Source organism: Hylobates moloch, unplaced genomic scaffold (assembly GCF_009828535.3).
Source record: "Hylobates moloch isolate HMO894 unplaced genomic scaffold, HMol_V3 SCAFFOLD_11, whole genome shotgun sequence".
Classification (NCBI taxonomy): Eukaryota; Metazoa; Chordata; class Mammalia; order Primates; family Hylobatidae; genus Hylobates; species Hylobates moloch.
Window position 1 is genome coordinate 25,878,476 of NW_026652286.1, and position 21,534 is coordinate 25,900,009.

The window sequence follows — 21,534 nt, forward strand, 5'->3', positions numbered from 1 at the left end:
GAACAAACTACTCCGAGCTAAAGGAGGAAGTTCGAACCAATGGCAAAGAAGTTAAAAACTTCGAAAAAAAAAATTAGACGAATGGATAACTAGAATAACTAATGCAGAGAAGTCCTTAAAGGACCTGATGGCGTTGAAAACCACAGCACAAGAACTACATGACAAATGCACAAGCCTCAGTAACCGATGTGATCAACTAGAAGAAAGGGTATCAGCAATGGAAGCTGAAATGAATGAAACGAAGCATGAAGAGAAGTTTAGAGAAAAAAGAATAAAAAGAAACGAACAAAGCCTCCAAGAAATATGGGACTATGTGAAAAGATGAAATCTACGTCTGATTGGTGTACCTGAAAGTGATGGGGAGAATGGAACCAAGTTGGAAAACATTATGCAGAATATTATCCAGGAGAACTTCCCCAATCTAGCAAGGCAGGCCAACATTCAGATTCAGGAAATCCAGAGAACGCCACAAAGATACTCCTCGAGAAGAGCAACTCCAAGACACATAATTGTCAGATTCACCAAAGTTTAAATGAAGGAAAAAATGTTAAGGGCAGCCAGAGAGAAAGGTCAGGTTACCCACGAAGGGAAGCCCATCACACTAACAGCTGATCTCTCGGCAGAAACTCTACAAGCCAGAAGAGAGTGGGAGCCAATACTCAACATTCTTAAAGAAAAGAATTTTCAACCCAGAATTTCATATCCAGCTAAAATAAGCTTCATAAGTGAAGGAGAAATAAAATACTTTACAGACAAGCAAATGCTGAGAGATTTTGTCACCACCAGGCCTGCCCTAAAAGAGCTCCTGAAGGAAGCACTAAACATGGAAAGGAACAACAGGTACCAGCCACTGCAAAAACATGCCAAATTGTAAAGGCCATCGATGCTAGGAAGAAACTGCATCAACTAACGAGCAAAATAACCAGCTATCTTCATAATGACAGGATCAAATACACACATAACAATATTAACCTTAATTATAAATGGGTTAAATTCTCCAATTAAAAGACACAGACTTGCAAATTGGATAAAGAGTCAAGACCCATCAGTGTGCTGTATTCAGGAGACCCATCTCACGTGCAGAGACACACATAGGCTCAAAATAAAGGGATGGAGAAAGATCTACCAAGCAAATGGAAAACAAAAAAAGGCAGTGGTTGCAATCTTAATGTCTAATAAAACAGACTTTAAACCAACAAAGACCAAAAGAGACAAAGAAGGCCATTACATAATGGTGAAGGGATCAATTCAAAAAGAAGACCTAATTATCCTAAATATATATGCACCCAATACAGGAGGACCCAGATTCATAAACCAAGTACTTAGTGACCTACAAAGAGACTTAGACTCCCACACAATAATAATGTGAGACTTTAACACCCCACTGTCAACATTAGACAGATCAACGAGACAGAAAGTTAACAAGGATATCCAGGAATTCAACTCAGCTCTGCACCAAGCATACCCAATATACATCTACAGAACTCTCCACCCCACATCAACAGAATATACATTCTTTTCAGCACCACACCACACCTATTCCAAAATTGACCACATAGTTAGAAGTAAAGCACTCCTCAGCAAATGTAAAAGAACAGAAATTATAACAAACTGTCTCTCAGACCACAGTGCAATCAAACTAGAACTCAGGATTAAGAAACTCACTCAAAACTGCTCAACTACATGGAAACTGAACAACCTGCTCCTGAATGACTACTGGGTGCATAACGAAATGAAGGGAGAAATAAAGATGTTCTTTGAAATAAAGATGTTCTTTGAACCAAAGACACAACATACCAGAATCTCTGGGACACATTCAAAGCAGTGTGTAGAGGGAAATTTATAGCACTAAATGCCCACAAGAGAAAGCAAGAAAGATCTAAAATTGACACCCTAACATCACAATTAAAAGAACTAGAGAAGCAAGGCAAACACATTCAAAAGCTAGCAGAAGGCAAGAAATAACTAAGATCAGAGCAGAACTGAAGGAAAAGGAGACACAAAAACCATTTCAAAAAATCAGTGAATCCAGGAGCTGATTTTTTGAAAAGATCAACAAAATTGACAGACCACTAGCAAGACTAATAAAGAAGAAAAGAGAGAAGACTCAAATAGATGCAATAAAAAATGATAAAGGGGACATCACCACCAATCCCACAGAAATAGAAACTACCATCAGAGAATACTATAAACACCTCTACGAAAATAAACTAGAAAATCTAGAAGAAATGGATAAATTCCTGGACACCTACACCCTCCCAAGACTAAACCAGGAAGAATTTGAATCTCTGAATAGACCAATAACAGGCTCTGAAATTGTAGCAATAATCAATAGCTTACTAACCAAAAAGAGTCCAGGACGAGATGGATTCACAGCCGAATTCTACCAGACATACAAGGAGGAAATGGTACCATTCCTTCTGAAACTATTCCAAACAACAGAAAAAGAAGGAATCCTCCCTAACTCATTTTATGAGGCCAGCATCATCCTGATACCAAAGCCGGGCAGAGACACAACCAAAAAAGAGAATTTTAGACCAATATCCTTGATGAACATTGATACAGAAATCCTCAATAAAATACTGGCAAACCAAATCCAGTAACACATCAAAAAGCTTATCAACCACGATCAAGTGGGCTTCATCCCTGGGATGCAAGGCTGGTTCAATATATGAAAATCAATAAACGTAATCCAGCATATAAACAGAACCAAAGACAAAAACCACATGATTATCTCAATAGATGCAGAAAAGGCCTTTAACAAAATTCAACAACCCTTCATGCTAAAAACTCTCAATAAATTAGGTATTGATGGCACATATCTCAAAATAATAAGAGCTATCTATGACAAACCCACAGCCAATGTCATACTGAATGGACAAAAACTGGAAGCATTCCCTTTGAAAACTGGCACAAGACAGGGATGCCCTCTCTCACTACTCCTATTCAACATAGTGGTGGAAGTTCTGGCCAGGGCAATTAGGCAGGAGAAGGAAATAAAGGGCATTCAATTATGAAAAGAGGAAGTCAAATTGTCCCTGTTTGCAGATGACATGATTGTATATATAGAAAACCCCAAAGTCTCAGCCCAAAATCTCCTTAAGCTGATAAGCAACTTCAGCAAAGTCTCAGGATACAAAATCAATGTGCAAAAATCACAAGCATTCTTATACACCAATCACAGACAAACAGAGAGCCAAATCATGAGTGAACTCCCATTCACAATTGCTTCAAAGACAATAAAATACCTAGGAATCCAACTTACAAGGGATGTGAAGGACCTCTTCAAGGAGAACTACAGACCACTGCTCAATGAAATAAAAGAGGATACAAACAAATGGAAGAACATTCCATGCTCATGGCTAGGAAGAATCAATATCGTGAAAATGGCCATACTGCCCAAGGTAATTTATAGATTCAATGCCACCCCCATGAAGCTACCAATGACTTTCTTCACAGAATTGGAAAAATCTACTTTAAAGTTCATATGGAACCAAAAAAGAGCCCGCATCGACAAGTCAATCCTAAGCCAAAAGAACAAAGCTGGAGGCATCACGCTACCTGACTTCAAACTATACTACAAGGCTACAGTAACCAAAACAGTGTGGTACTTGTACCAAAACAGAGATATAGATCAATGGAACAGAACAGAGCCCTCAGAAATAATGCCACATATCTACAACTATCTGATCTTTGACAAACCTGACAAAAACAAGCAATGGAGAAAGGATTCTCTATTTAATAAATGGTGCTGCAAAAACTGGCTAGCCCTATGTAGAAAGCTGAAACTGGATCCCTTCCTTACACCTTATACAAAAATTAACTCAAGATGGATTAAAGACTTACATGTTAGACCTAAAACCATAAAAACCCTAGAAGAAAACCTAGGCAATACCATTCAGGACATAGGCATGGGAAAGGACTTCATGTCTAAAACACCAAAAGCAATGGCAACAAAAGCCAAAATTGACAAATGGGATCTAATTAAACTAAACAGCTTCTGCACAGCAAAAGAGACCACCATCAGAGCGAACAGGCAACCTACAGAATGGGAGAAAATTATTGCAACCTACTCATCTGACAAAGGGCTAATATCCAGAATCTACAATGAACTCAAACAAATTTACAAGAAAAAAACAACCCCATCAAAAGGTGGGCAAAGGATATGAACAGACACTTATCAAAAGAAGACATTTATGCAGACAAAAAACACATGAAAAAATGCAGCCACCACGCCTGACCCAATCTTTTTGGCTTATTTTAGGTGAAGTTTCTTGAACTTCTTTGATGTTAGCTTTATAATTTCATCAAACTTGGGACATTTTAAGGTATTATTTCTTTGAATATTTATTTCGTTCTTTTTCTCCCTATCTTTTTCTAGTATTTCAATTATATGTATTTTTTTTCTGCTTAATATTTGCCTGTATTTCTTTGGGATTATATTCATTTTTCTCAAATCTTTTTTTCTCCCTCTTTTCTGTGGATGTCTTAATCTCTATTAAACTATATTCAAATCTATTGTTGGGACCCTCCAGTGAATTTCTCTTTTATGATTTTACTTTTCAAATATAGAATTTTTATTCAGACCTTCTAAGATATTTATCACTTTACATTCTATGTTTGGAAGTTTTTATCTTTTCTTGTGTAATTATGGTTTACCTTTATAACTTTATTTCTTTGAGCATGTTTATAATGGCTTCTTGGAAGTTTCTGTCTGCTAAGTTTGACATCCGGCCCCTCTGACAGGCAGTTTCTATTGCCTGTTCATGTATCTTAATTTTTATTTAATATGCACATTTTAGATAATGTATTTGGCTAACTTCCTACTGAACACATCCAAGGCTTATTGTTATTTGCTTATCTATTTGTTTAGTTCTTTGGTTAGGCTATTTGGATAAAGCCTATATCTCTCACAAGGCGTAGACCTTATCTTCACTCCTCAGAAAGTAGAGTGTGGGGCATGTGTCTAGTGTTTTTGAGATTACAGTGGTGTTAGCATGGTTCTTGTTACCTCTATTTTTGATCTCTCTTTTAATCTGTGTGCTTCTGTTGGTATAACACTCAGCTATTAGGCTAAATAATTACTGGCTTATTGCTCTAAGTTTTTCAGGACTGTGTGGAAAAGGAGTGTTCTTGACCTTCCAGCTGCAGAAAGTTTGATTTTAGCCTCTCCAACATGAAGCTTGGAAAGATAAGGAAATATGGCAAATCGCCTCTCCCAGGGAAATGCTATAGTCCTTAAATGAAATGCAGGTGTTGGGGACAGAAGGAGCCCTGTTTTTTGGCCTCACCTACCTGGAGTGAAATTTACACCATTGTGAATTGAGATAGGAAGAGTGAGTCATAACTCAAGTGCCACAGAATTCTGATGAAATTCAACAGATTTTCTTGAACAAATGTTTATCCATTTGTTTTACGTCCTTATGAAAATTTCCAAAGATTAATTAGTTGGATGTTTTACATTATAGTTGGTTCACTGCAGAGAAATACATATGGGTCTTCACCTTCTAGAAGTTGTCATCTAGCTCGTGTCCTTTTGATAAATGGTCATTTTGCTTAAATTAGCTAGAATTGGTTTCTATTATAATAATTGCAGCTAACTATAATACTTTCAGTCATGCCCCCTACCACCTGCACCAAACACTTACACAGAAACACAGAAAACTGCCAAATTGAGATCTATCATTATTTTATGTATAAAGTATTTTTGTTGAAATATGCAACCTTTGCTTAAAAGTTATAAATTCTCTTTAATATTATGCAATTGAGTATTTTTTGTTTCAGCAAACTTTTTTTTTTTTTTTTTTTTTTTTTGAGATGGAGTCTCGCTCTGTCGCCCAGGCTGGAGTGCAGTGGCGCAATCTTTGCTCACTGCAAGCTCCACCTCCTGGGTTCAAGCGATTCTCCCGCCTCAGCCTCCAAAGTAGCTGGGATTATAGGTGCCCACTGCCATGCCTGGCTAATTTTTTTGTATGTTTAGTAGAAACGGAGTTTCATCATGTTGACCAGGCTGGTCTTGAACTCCTAACCTCAGGTGATACACCTGCCTCACCCTCCCAAAGTGCTGGGATTACAGGCATGAACCACTGTGCCTGGCCCGGTTCAGCAAACTTCTAAAAAGACAAAAGTGAACTTCAAGATGTAGTTTCTTTCCATTGATGCAGATGTCATATAAGATGGAATAATTCTGTATATATGATACATATTCTGACTTTTTTCAGCTAATATATTGTGAATGTTTTATAATCAATAGTCATTAATGTTAAATTTTTAACTTCAAATTCCTAAATGCACTTGGGAAATCATGAACATTTTCTCATTTTGTTCTGATCTCTGGATATGATTTAGGTAAGTCCATGTACATTTTAGAAAAGGAGAATGCCCATAATGTTTATCCTATTTTTACAATGGTCTGTGACTCTCAAATTTCTAAGAATCATAATGCACAGTGACAGTGACCATTAAAATAACCGAATAGCATTTCAGTTATCGATACATGGCAATTTATTTAACCATTTCTGTATACAGGAACTAGATTCATTCCAATTTTTACTCTTATGAGTAATGTTGTCATGAGTAACCATTCTTTAGCTAGATATTTGAACGAATCCTTCTTAAAACTAATTTCTTTGGGAGGCCGAGGCGGGCGGATCACCAGGTCAGGAGATCGAGACCATCCTGGCTAACACAGTGAAACCCCGTCTCTACTAAAAATACAAAAAATTAGCCAGGTGAGGTGGTGGGCGCCTGTAGTCCCAGCTACTCAGGAGGCTGAGGCAGGAGAATGGCGTGAACCCCGGGGGGCGGAGCCTGCAGTGAGCCGAGATCGCGCCACTGCACTCCAGCCTGGGTGACAGCGAGACTCTGTCTCAAAAAAAAAAAAAAAAAACTAATTTCTATGATTGAAATTGCCCACAGAAAGCATATGCACATTTTAAGGCTTTTGGTATGTATTGCTAAATTATCCACTACAATGAGTGTATTATCTCTGTTACCAGAGAATCCTACAAATTAGCTGATTTTATAGACTAAAAATGGTCTATGGTGTCTGTGGTCATAAACTAGTGAAAATAACTGGCCATCATAATTAAACATATTATGTTTTTCTCTTACTATAGATATATGATAGCTATATGATGCATAAACTTCTGTAGTTGCACTTCTGCACCTTTAGTACTAGTAAAAAGCCTAGCTCCAATTGCAAAAAAAAAAAAAAAAAAGCCTCTTAATAATGGCAGCCAGCCACATTCATTCCATTGCTTACCTGCTGTGGATCCACACAGAGTGGTCTGGCCTCATCATCCTTAGAATTTTCCATGACATACTCTGTGAGGCAGCTATCTCTCAGCTACACTACAGAATACATGCATTTACAACTTTCGCAGACATCCCCTGGCTTCCACCTGCTGCTGGGATACAAACACTTCTATACCATCTCAGATCCTCTGCTGTGACAGAAACGTTGTCAGATAAATGGAAAGTCCAGATTGGGATTTGGTTACCTGCCTGTGTGATATGTTGATATCAATGGGAAACATTTGTATGCCTCCAAAACTATTTTTTTTGGTCCAAGATACAAAATCTTTTCCCATGCAATACTCATCTTGAAGAATTGTAAGCAACCAAGTTTATGATTTGTAGTTATTCATATTTGAAGTGATTTGTGGTTTCCCTTCTGTGTGGAGCTGGACACAAAATGAAGCCTTCTGATGACACTGCACATTGCAGTTTCTGGACTTGAATATTTTCAGTTTATGGGTTTTCATTTCTGCATTTGAGTGCATTGGTATTGCTGTTGAGAAAGTTTTGAAAATAGATTTTACTTATTTTTATCTCTTTCTCTTTTACCCTCAAACTTGCAACTACTTTCTGGCATTCTCAGGCATTCCATCTTACATGACTTATGGAATTTTTTTTGGTAACTCTGAATGATATCCCTATTCAATAAATGTTATTTGGATAACTGGCTAGACATATGCAGAAGATTCAAAATAGACCCCTTTCACTATACACAAAAATCAACTCAAAATGAATTAAAGACTTAACTGTAAAACCTAAAACTATAAAGACTAGAAAAAAAATTCTAGGAAATACCATTCTGAACACTGGCCCAGGCAAAGCCTTCATGACAAAACTCTGAAAGCAATTGCAACAAAAACAAAAATTGACAAATGGGACCTAGTTAAACTAAAGAGCTCTGCATAATAATAAAAAAAAAAACTAGCAACATAGTAAACAGACAACGTATAGAATTGGGGAAAATATTTGCAAACTATGAATTCAACAAAGGTCTAATATCCAGAATCTATAACAAACTCAAACAAATCAACAAGAAAAAAAATTTTAAAAATGGGCAAAGGACGTGAACAGACACTTCTCAAAAGAAGACATGTATGTAGCCAACAAACATGAAAAGATGCTCAATATCACTGATCATCAGAGACATGTGAATCAAAATCATAACAAGATTACCATCCCATACCAGTCAGAATGGCCATTATTAAAAAGTCAAAAAATAACAGATTGTGGTGAGATTGTAGATAAAAGTGATACCCTTGTCCATTACAGTGCTGGGGGGAATGTAAGTTAGTTCAGCAATTGTAAAAGGCAGTGTGACTATTCCTCAAAAAACTTAAAAAAGACTCACCATTCAACCCAACAATTTTATTATTGGGTATACATCCAAAAGAATATAAATCATTTTGCCATGAAGACACATGCATGTGTATGTACATCACAGTACTATTCACAATAGCAAAGACATGGAATTAACATAGTTGCCCATTGATGTCAGACTGGAGAAAGAAAAGGTGGTATCTGTTTATCATAGAATACTATGCGCTATAAAAAATGAGATAATGGCTTTTACAACAACCTGGATGGAGCTGAAGGCCATAATCCTAAGTGAATTAATGCAATAACAGAGAACCAAATACCATGTGTTCTCTCTTATAAGTGGAAGCAAAACACTGAATACACATGGACACAAAGAAGTGAACAATAGACACTGAGACCTATTTGAAGGTGGATAATTTGAGGAAGGTGAGGATTGAAAAGACTACTTATTAGGTATTATGCTGATTACCTGGGTGACACCAAATCCCCGTGACACACAATTTACCCATGTAACCAACCTACACATGTACCCCTTAAACCTAAAATAAAAATTAGAAAGAAAAATAAATTAATTAGAGACATATTTTATAGTATTTCAATGGAATAAGTTGGACTACAACAAATACATCTATACTACAAGATAAAGAATCTCTGTTTTCCTGTCTTGAAAGACAAATAAAACACTGTGAATATCTGACGTCTGAATCCAAAAGTTGGGGATGTAAAGCAAAGTTTAAATTTCTATTGTTTAGGACTAAATATGAAATAAAATTGCTTAAAATCCTCCTGCATGAGAACATTCAAATATTTATTCATAGTATTTTCATTATTATCCTGGCCCATAAATTGCTGGATGAAGCAAGTTTATTCTAAAAATTGACATAAATTAAATTTCATTTTGTGTCTCTTTTACAGACATTAGTGAAATTTAATTAAATCAGTTGAAGAAGAGTAAAGACTTCCAAAGACTCAACTGTCAATAGAGCATTGTGTCTGAGTACACAGCCTCTGGAATGGTGCAGAACTGGATTTAAACCTCAATTCTGCCCAAATCTTCCTCATATCTATATTATATTAGTTACATTATCTTTCTGAGTCTATTTCTTGGTATATTAAAGAGGGTATATCAACATGAACCTTATAAATTGTAATAAAAAATGAATAAGATAATTATTTAAAGTGTTTAACATGATCCTTGGCACATAAATGTCTCTCCTTATGTGGAAATCAACATCTTGGCACACAGTAGGTGCTCAGTGAAGACTTGTTTAATAATAGAATAGAATATCTTTCTAAAGAATGCAGGATTAAGAATAAATTTTCAAGTTTGTGTTTAAACATTGTGCAGAATATGAGAAAAAGGTATCAAGAGGACATTCTTTCCCGCTTAGTGCTATCCATTGCTGCAGTCTCATGCCTTGAGAACTTACAAATTCCTGAAAGATTTTTCAGTGGCACTATTGCTAATCTTTTGCTAGTTTCCTACTTCCTGTGGAAGGAAGGACTCTGCAATAACCTGAGACCACATAACAACTTGGCTGCTGCTGCCTCATATTTTAATTGCTTTTATCTTGCATCTCTGTATCTGAAGAAAATCAATATAAAAATCTATTCACATTTACATTCATATGTATTTTTAGAAATTTTAAAATATTTCACCCACATTGTCTCATATAATACTGGTAATGGCCTTGTAAAGTCTCCCATTCATAGATAAAGAAGTTGAGCATAAAGTTGTGACATGGTTGAATGTCTATAGGAATAAGCAGAGCCTGTCTCCTAACTCTTGATTCCCTGCCTGTCACCTCTAGTTTAGCCATGACACTCCTCATGCTTACCCATAAAGCAATAGTTACTTCTGGTGTGTTTCCCTGGAGGGCTTTCTCTGCACAATAGTCAAATGTCCCATCATAATCATTCCTTTTCAGATTAAAGCTCTGATCTCTCTGGGAGATCAAAAGGTAGATGTCCTTGAGAGAACCAGCTTTAAAACTTTAACTTTCCTTGTGATGTTAATATAAATGAAGAGTCTGAGGGAAAATTGCAGGTGAAACAAATACATCAGCATGAGAAGCCAGGGCTTAGAAGGCTTGAAATTCAGCCATTGTTTCAATTACAAATTTGGCCCAGAGTCATAATTCCCCCTTCTTTGTGCATATTTTCATAAAACCCTATGTAAGTTAAAGGCTAAAATGATATGTTAATATTTAATGCTTTTCAATTTTGGACCAAACTGTTAACCCCTGCTGTCAGGTTCCAACCCAAGCTGGGGTTCAAGAGGAGGGGTTGGAAGGTGGCGGGTAGCTGAAAGAACACTTGCGGGACCATAGGTAGATAGATATGGCTTTACTCCCTCTCTCTCCATCAGCTTTTGTCTTGGCCACCATCTTCAGCCACAGCCCCTCTCAGTGCTGGCTCCACGGCTCCTGCCACCCCCACGCCTGCAGCTGCACTCCCTGGTGTGCTCGCCACTTCCTGCCTCTCCATTGACCACTTGCAAGGCAGTCAGGAGCTCTGTCTCTTAGAGTCAGCAGCGCAGTTCAGTTATGTTACTTACAGACAATAGTGGCTCAGAGCCAGGTGATGAGCCCACCCATAACATGGTTACATAACTGTGGTTATATAATGCATGAGATTGTGTGCCTGCTCTCCAATCCTGCTGTGTCATCTTGCATCAGATGTTTACCTCAACCTATTCTTGACTGAAGTACAGCCATTTTCCTTACACTCTATCTGCTAGGCCAAGGGAGTTCTTCTAGTAGGGACACGCACTCACAGGGCAGAACCCCCAGGCCAGTCCCCCAAGGAATGGTCAATCATGGAGGCCATGTATTAAATACCCAAGAAGTGACTTATAAATCATACTGTAGACTCTCCCATCAGGGGGCTACAATAGCCAGCCATCTGCAGTGGGGGGCTTGGAGGGTCCATGGCCAAAGCCAGGTTTTTGTTCCCTTCCTTTAGGGGTGTTGGGGCAGACAACAACAGGTTCCATTCATCCCCATACCTGGTTGGAAGAGATCATCCTTCCTCCCTTAGGTCTTGCCACATGTCTTGGCCCCAAATGGGCCAGTGACCAACTAGCCAATTCTGTATCTTCCAGGTAGTTAACCACAAGGTTAAGCCTCAAAAAACTGCCCAACTATTGGTGCAGATTACCATAGGTGTCATCTCCTTGGTGATCACCATCCACACTGCTCTGAGTTCAGCCCATTGCTACTTTGTCCACACCCAGTATCAAACCATATGCTACCAATATAAGGCTGGACCACAACAGTGGCCCAGGTAGAAGTAGTATCCTGGCTGGAACCATCCATATATCATGCTCCATCATGGATGGGGGTGGGGAGTGGCCCCCTTTAAACAGTTATGACTCGGGGTCTAAGGGTGCCTCAGGTTGACCCATGGCCTTATCTTGAATCAGGACTACAGGTCCCAAGACTTCTAGTAATTCTATTAAGAGTCTCACACTCAGAGTACTCCTCTGTCCTAAGTAGGCACTCCACTTTGCTAAAGTGGATGACTGTGCCATCCCATTCCTGGGGGTTGTTACCCATGAACATACCCACGTCGCTATTGGGTAAGTTGTCTACATGTTGACCATAGCCTGTCCCATTACACTCTCATGAGCCTGAAGGGCAGCATATGAAGCTGCTAACTGCTTTTCTATTAATGCGTACTGGAGCTCAGCTCCCTTTCAAAGTTGGGATTAAAAGCCTACTTCTGTTCTAAAGTGCTCCATGTGCTGCTATGGGCCCCATCCAAACCCATCTGTTGTCACTTGCACATCAAGTTCAAATGGGTGCTCCTGGTCAATGATTTGTAGGGTCTGTGCTTGCTGAATAGCCCCCTTGGATGCCAGAAATGTTTTCTCAGCTTCATTGTCCCAATCTAGTCATTCAAAGAGAATCTAGGCTATTTTTATAACATGTGACTTAAGTAACAAGGGTAAAACAATAGAGCTTTAAAGCTGAAAAGCATTATTTTGCAGACTGATACGGTTTGGCTGTGTCTCCACCCAAATCTCAACTTGAATTGTATCTCCCAAAATTCCCACGTGTTCAGGGATGGACCCAAGGATAGGTAATTGAACCAAGGAGGCTGTTCTTTCTTGTGCTATTCTCATAACAGTAAATAAATCTCATGAGATCTGACAGGTTTATCAGGGGTTTCTGCTTATGCTTCTTCCTCATTTTTTCTTGCTGCTACCATGTAAGAAGAGCCTTTCACCTCTTGCCATGATTCTGAGGCCTCCCCAGCCATGTGGAACTGCAAGTCCAATTAAACTTTGTTTTATTTCCAGCTTTGGGTATGTTTTTATCAGCAATGTGAAAACAAACTAATACAGTAAATTGGTACCAGGAGTGGGGTGTTGCTGAAAAGATACCCAAAACATGTGAAAGCAACTTTGGAATTGGGTAACAGGCAGAGACTGGAACAGTTTGAAGGGCTCAGAAGAATACAGGAAAATGTGGGAAAGTTTGGAACTTCCTAGAGACTTGTTGAATGGCATTGTCCAAAATCCTAATAGTGATATGGGCAATAAAATCCAGGCCAAGGTGGTCTTAGATGGAGATGAGGAACTTGTTGGGAACTGGAGCAAAGGTGACTCTCTCTTGTTATGTTTTAGCAAAGAGAGTGGTGGCATTTTGCCCCTACCCTAGAGATTTGTGGAACTTTGAACTTGAGAGAGATGATTTAGGGTATCTGGCAGAAGAACTTTCTAAGCAGGAAAGCATTCAAGAGGTGACTTGGGCACTATTAAATGCATTCAGTTTATAAAAGAGTGGCAGAGCATAAAAGTTTGGAAAATTTGCCACCTGACTATGTGATAAACAAAGAAAAACCCATTTTCTAGGGGGAAATTCAAGCTGGCTGCAGAAATTTTGCATAAGTAGCAAGGAGCCTAATGTTAATCCCCAAGACAATGGAGAAAATTTCTCCAGGCCATGTCAGAGACCTTCATGGCTGCCCCTCCCATCATAGGCCTGGAGGATCAGGAGAAAAAACTGGTTTCCTGAGTCCAGCCCAGGGTCTCCGTGCTGTGTGCAGCCTAGGGACTTGGTGCTCTGTGTCCCAGCTGCTCCAGCTGTGGCTGAAAGAGGCCAATATACAGCTTGCGCTGTGGCTTCAGAGGTTGGAATCCCCAAGCCTTGGCAGTTTCCACGTGGTGTTGAGCCTGTGAGTGCACAAAAGTCAAGAATTAAGGTTTGGGAACCTCCACCTAGATTTCAGAAGATGTATGGAAACGCCTGGATGCCCAGGCAAAAGTTTGCTGCAGGAGTGGGGCCCTCATGGAGAACCTCTGCTAGGGCAGTACAGAAGGGAAATGTGGGGTCGGTGCCCCCACACGGAGTCCCAACTGGGGCATCACCTTGTGAAGCTGTAGGAAGAGGGCCACTGTCTTCTAGACACCAGAATTGTAGATCCACTGATAGCTTGCACTGTGTGCCTGGAAAAGCCGCAGACACTCAGTGCCAGTCCGTGAAAGCAGCCTGGAGGAAGCTGTACCCTGCAAAGCCACAGGGGCAGAGCTGCCCAAGACCATGGGAACCCACCTTTTGCATCAGCATGACCTGAATGTGAGACCTGGAGTCAAAAGAGATCATTTTGGAGTTTTAAAATTTGACTGCCCCTCTGGATTTTGGACTTCCCTGGGCCCTGTAACTCCTCTGTTTTAGACAATTTCTCCCATGTGGAATGGCTGTATTTATCCAATACCTGTACCCCCATTGTATCTAGGAAGTTACTAGTTTGCTTTTGATTTTACAGGTTCATAGGGCAGAAGGAACTTGCTTAGTCTCAGATGAGACTTTTGACTGTAAACTTTGGGTTAATGCTGAAATGAATAAAGATTTTGTGGGACTGTTGGGAAGGCATGATTGGTTTTGAAACGTGAGGCCATGAAATTTGAAGGGGCCAGGGGTGGAATGATATGGCTTGGCTGTATCTCCACCCAAATCTCAACTTGAATTGTATCTCCCAGAATTCCCACGTGTTGTGGGAGTGACCCAAGGGAAGGGAATTGAATCATGGGGGCCGGTCTTTCCCATTACTATCACTCATAATAGTGAATAAGTCTCATGAGATCTGATGGGTTTATCAGGGGTTTCTGCTTTTGCTTCTTCTTCATTTTTTCTTGATGCCACCATGTAAGAGGAGCCTTTTGCCTCATGCCATGATTCTGAAGCCTCATGTGGCCATGTGGAACTGTAAGTCCAATTAAATATTTTTTTGTTCCCAGTTTTGGGGATGCATTTTAAGCATGAAAATGAACTAATACAGAGATCCTCTAGTATACAAATAATCCTTGCATGCTGGCCTGGATTAATTGGTTGTTTTTGCACAGACTTCAAATGTAGAGATTAAATATACAGTAATTCATCACTTAATGATGGGGATATGCTCCAAGAAATGTGTCATTAAGAAATTTTGTCATTGTATGAATATCATTAGAGTGTACTTACATAAACATAGATGGAATAGCCTATTACACACTTAGGCTATATGGTAGACCCTATTGCTTCTAGGTTACAAACCTGTACAATGTTAGTGTACTGAATACTGTAGGCAATTGTAACACAATGGTAAGTGTTCGTCTATCTAAACATAGAAAAGGTACAGTAAAAATATATTATAACCTATAGAGCCACCATATATGTAGTCCATCATTGACCAAAACATCATTATGAAGTGCATGGCTGTATATGTACTTCTGAAACCATACAAAAGGTTTGCATGAGAGAGTGCTGGGATCCATTAATTGTGTCCATAAATGATCCAGGACAAGAGACGTATCAGACAAGCCATATATTTGCTATTTCTTGATCCTAGGCAACCTAATTTTTAAGAAGGTAATTGAAATTGACATGGATAAAATGATACTTCCAAGACTACATAGCTAGTTATTGTGTAACTTAATTTTTCCTAAATCTCACCAGCCTGTGCATTACAATTATTTTGTGGTGTACTACGTAAGAAAATATTTTTATATTATTTCATATTTTTCTACTTTGGCCATCTGATCAAGGGCTAGTCCCACAAACCCTTAGATTGGAGCTCTTTATCAGGGATGCCAGTTCTACTGATGCCTTTATTAAAATTACTGCTTTCCCTCTGCAAAGCTGCCAGATGCCCTAGTGTTTCCTTTTAACTTTGCTTGTGTCAGGACCACAGTGGTTTCTTATCTCTCCCTGGTATCTGTGTACCAAATTACCACCCCTGCCCCTGCTCTCTCTACAACAACAACAACAACAACAACAAAGCAACAACAAGAAAAAGCCTGGTGTTGCCATTACTAAAATCTTCCAAACAACCATCCCCAAATTCTTAGGCAATCAATTATTATAAAAATCACCTGAGTAGTAGAGGAACGTCTCAGGAGACCCCAAGCCAATTTCCCACTAAATGCTCAGCTGAGACCATCTTGGCTATATTAGCACAGATAAGAAATATAGTCATGCCTCCTGTGCCTTTGTATCATACATTTTTCTATAAAAAGCTCTGTGACTGAGCATGTAACTATGGATGTCAAAAGAAAAAATTAGCAAAAACAAAATCAAACATTTCTTCAAAATGGAAACAGAAAATGGCTGATCAGTATGTTGGAATACTGAATTTTTGGTACCCCTACATTTTCAGACTCTCTCTCTCCCTCTCTCCTTCAGAAATCTTTTAGTTGAGAGAGAACCTGATTTTCAGAATTAAATGTCTTCTCCCTTTTTAGTATGTTATCCATGCAATTATTAAATATTTCAACAACTAGTTTAAAATCATTTCCAAAGAGATATTGACTGTTGTTTGGGCTTTTATGTTAGCTTGGAGAGATGGCTTACCATAGAGTTATATAACTGAGTGCCTCTTTACCAATGACAAAGACAAAGCAATAAAAAGTATGTTTATTATGTTTCAAAATTATTTTGCTGATTCCTGACTCCTCTAAAGCAACAAGGTCTAGGTTTTGGTTATCCTTGTCTGATCTGTTCCGTCTTGCAAAGCTGAAGAACAATCTGAGGACTCTTTCTCAAAGATCTTTCTCAACATGCTGGGTTACATGGACTTAGCTTTAACTCAACCTGCTTTTTGTCAGTAACTTACAGAATATAGGAAAACTCTATGATCTTGTTCTGTCAGCCATTTATTTTCCACAGTCTGAGACTCCTCTCCCTCAGCAGGGGAGGAATGAAGTTCCAAGATCAAGGATACTTCACTTCAGTTTCTGTTATCTCTCTCAAGAGTGAATCATAAAAAATATCTACTAAACTCTGCTTTTCATGTCTTCTCTTGGCAACACCAATTTGCTGCTTTATAATTATTCACCCAAAGTTTTAAAGTTAGGAGATAATCAAGCCTAAAATAAAACATCAAATTTCAAAATCTCAGTAATACTTTGAAAAAAGAATGGCTTCATGAAAAAAATAGATTTTGAATGAAAATAAGATACAAATTTGTAAAGCAATTAACAGACAAAAATATGAAAATAAATGTTTTTACTTAAAAATCAGGTAATACACAGGATCATTTTTCAAAGATACTAAAAATAACCAATTATCTTCAAATGTTCATTTTTGTAACTGCCTGCTACAGTTATAAAGGAACACAATAATATCTGGGAATAGGAAATTAGAAATTATATAGTTAAGTAATTTAAAGTATATTCTATTAGGTAGAATTTTTCTCTATTAATTGATACTGTCCTTGGCCAGAGAATTAAATTTTAATCTCAAAATTTATAAAAGCCAACTTTTGTCTCTAAGTTTGATAGTGAACTTGTTTTCATGCTTAAATAAAAAAAGTAAATCTATATAATTTAAATGGCTCTGAAGTAAAATCATTCTTTTTTTTTTTTTAACAAAAGTTGCCTAAAATTAAATAATTGTGCCAAGTTTGCTTCTTGAAACCAATTTCAGCATACTAATAAAAACCTGAGACAGTGAGATTTTATCTTTTGGAAAATACAACGATGCACATAAAACAATGAAGACAATGACACTAGAGTCAAAGCATAAATAAAACTTGTGCCTGGATAATCTATTTTCTCCTTGATTTGTACTCACTTGCAACATCTCAGAAGCACAAAAGGTGGTCATTCCAAATGAAAAATAGGAAAAGACCGACTATGGAAACAGGATTTGGAATAGTGCAAAGAAATGGAGAAGAAAGATGCTGAAACTGGGTCACTGACATAATAAGCATGCTTGTTCCTTTATGTGTGTGTGTGTGTGTGTGTGTGTGTGTGTGTGTGTGGTCAGGAAGAATGAATGGGAGGAAAGTGAATATTTTGATTGCATTAAGGAAGAAGCTGAGCTTTGCATGTATTTCTCTGCTGGCTGGCTCCTTATCCTACAATGGACTGACCACAAATCAAATAATAATCAGATATGACTTGATTTCTGCTTCAAATCAAATCAGATACCTTGAAGGAAAAGTACTACTTGAAGACTTGCTTGATTTTTAAACTAAGCAACGTGACTGTGAATGTTTTGTCACTTAAGGAGAAAAAAAATATTATCGAAACCCAATATTTGCATATCTTGAAGATAAATATATTCTACTATAAAAATATAATCAAGCTAAGATGCTGTAAATACACACAAATCAACACAATATTCTCATGGAATCTTCATAGATTTGAATTTACTGACCCTTCAGATTTTAGAAGGATTAAGCTCGTTAAATTTAGAAAACCCGAGAATAAATATCTCACGCACTTTACTTTCTAATGTAAGCTTGGTTTTATAGCCAATTTGATCCTCTTGATGCTCTGCTCTTAAATCTTATCTTTTTGCCCTCTTCGGGAATCCCGCATCTTGAACTATCCCTCTGATTATTTTCACTTATCCAGCTGCCGCTTACTCTTTGAGACATGGCTAAAAATATTATCTTTCCCCGAACCTCTTCTGACCTGTCTAGCACATATTCACTTCTGTTTTTTAAGTTAATTCCTGCAGTCTTCATTCTCTGTACTACTCTTCAAACACTTTTATATTTTTGGTGTACAGTATTCAATAAAATTATCTCATTGTAACTTTAACACCCAAAACTCAGCTCAGTGACTCTAACTGATATTGAAATCCACTGAATGATAAAAATGTTCTTTGAAGGAAATATAAAGTTTTAAATTATTGGAACCACTATGTCAAATCTTAGACATTGCCTCAATTTCTCAGGATTGAGCAGACTCCAAGAAAACAAGGATTGCCCTGTTTGAAGAAATGAAGTGAAACAAAAATTTTGTTTCACATTGCTTATAAAATATGTTCAGACTCCTGAGCATGCAACATGGCATTCAAGGACCAGAAAGAAATCCCATGTGGATAGAGCAGAGTGAATAAGGGAAAATCTAGGAAAGAATAAGTCCAGAGAGTCAGCATAAAACTAGGCTGTGTGGGCTTTGTAGGCTAATGAAAGCATGTTGGCATTTTCTAAATGAGATAAGCCTACACTGGAGCAGCTACAAATATAAAGCAAATTTTTTTTATTATACTTTAGGTTTTAGGGTACATGTGCACAATGTGCAGGTTTGTTACATATGTATCCATGTGCCGTGTTGATTTCCTGCACCCATTAACTCGTCATTTAGCATTAGGTATATCAAGGGCCCGCATCGCCAAGTCAATCCTAAGCCAAAAGAACAAAGCTGGAGGCATCATGCTACCTGACTTCAAACTATACTACAAGGCGACAGTAACCAAAACAGCATGGTACTGGTACCACAACAGAGACATAGATCAATGGAACAGAACAGAGCCCTCAGAAATGATGCCGCATATCTACAACTATCTGATCTTTGACAAACCTGACAAAAACAAGAAATGGGGAAAGGATTCCCTATTTAATAAATGGTGCTGGGAAAACTGGCTAGCCATATGTAGAAAGCTGAAACTGGATCCCTTCCTTACACCTTATACAAAAATTAATTCAAGATGGATTAAAGACTTAAATGTTAGACCTAAAACCATTAAAATCCTACAAGAAAACCTAGGCAATACCATTCAGGACATAGGCGTGGGCAAGGACTTCATGTCTAAAACACCAAAAGCAATGGCAACAAAAGCCAAAATCGACAAATGGGATCTAATTAAACTAAAGAGCTTCTGCACAGCAAAAGAAACTACCATCAGAGTGAACAGGCAACCTACAGAATGGGAGAAAATTTTTGCAACCTACTCATCTGACAAAGGGCTAATATCCAGAATCTACAATGAACTCAAACAAATTTACAAGAAAAAAACAAACAACCCCATCAAAAAGTGGGCAAAGGACATGAACAGACACTTCTCAAAAGAAGACATTTATGCAGCCAAAAAACACATGAAGAAATGCTCATCATCACTGGCCATCAGTGAAATGCAAATCAAAACCACAGTGAGATACCATCTCACACCAGTTAGAATGGCTATCATTAAAAAATCAGGAAACAACAGGTGCTGGAGAGGATGTGGAGAAATAGGAACACTTTTACACTGTTGGTGGGACTGTAAACTAGTTCAAAGCAAATGTTAATAGAATTGAAGGAAGAGATAATAGTAGAGGAGTTCAAAAACCCATTTTCATTAATGGATATATCATCCAGAGAGAACATCAGCAAAGAAACATCAAACAAACTACACTTGAGACTGAATGGATCTAACATTCCATCTAGCAGCTGCAGATTACACATTCTTCTCAATTATTCATGGAACATTCTCCAGGACAGATCAGACGTTAGGCCACAAAGCAAGTCTTAACAAATTTAATGAGCCTGAAATTTTATCAAGTATCTTTTCTGACCACAATGGTATCAAACTAGAAATCAATAACAAAAGACACTTTAGAAATTTGACAAATACATGGAAAATGAACAGCAAACTATTGAACAACCACTGACTCAATAAAGAGATTAAAAGGGAAATTAAAAAACTCTTGAGACAAATGAAAATGGAAACATACGAATCTTCTAAAAAGGAACTTTATAGCAATAAACACATCCAAAAAAATGAAACATCTCAAATAAACAACATAATGTTGCACCTCAAGGAACTAGAAAGAACAAGAATAAGCTAAGCCCAAACTTATTGGAAGGAAGGAAATCATAAAAATTAGAACAGAAATTAATAAAATAGAGATTATAATAGCAATGGAAATACAGAGAGTTGTTTTTATAAAAAGATAAAATCAACAAATTGAAAGCTAGACTAAATAAGGAAAGGAGAGAAGACATAAAAAATCAGGAATTATCAAGAATACATTACAACTTATACAACAAAAATACTGAGGATCTTAAAAGACTATTACAAAAAAGTATATACCAACAAATCAGATAATCCAGAAGAAACTGATACATTTATTGACATATACAACCTACCAAGATTAAATCATGATGAAATAGAAAGTCTGCACAGAACAATAATGAATAAGTACGTTGAAATGGTAATAAAATATATCTCATAAAAAAAAGCCCAGAACCTGATGGCATTACTGCTGAATTCTACGAAACATTAAAAAAAAACTTATGCTAATTACTTTCAAATTATTTCCAAAAAAATTGAAAGAGAGAGAATACTTCCAAAGGCATTTTATGAGACCAGTCTCACCCTAATATGAAAGCCAGAAAAGGATACTATAAATGAGGAAAACTATAAGACAATACCCTGATGAACATCAGTGCAAAATTTTTCAACTAAATACTAGCAAACCAAATTTAACACCACCTTAAAAATATCATTCACAATGATCAAGTGGAATCCATTCCAGGAATGCAAGGGTGGTTCAACATATACGAAATAATAAATGCAATACATCACATTAACATAATGAAAGACAAAATCCATACCATCATTTCAGTAAATACAGAAAAATCATTTGATAAAATTCAACATTCTTCCACAATAAAATTCTCAACAGATTAGGTACAGAGGAAATGTAACTAAACACAAT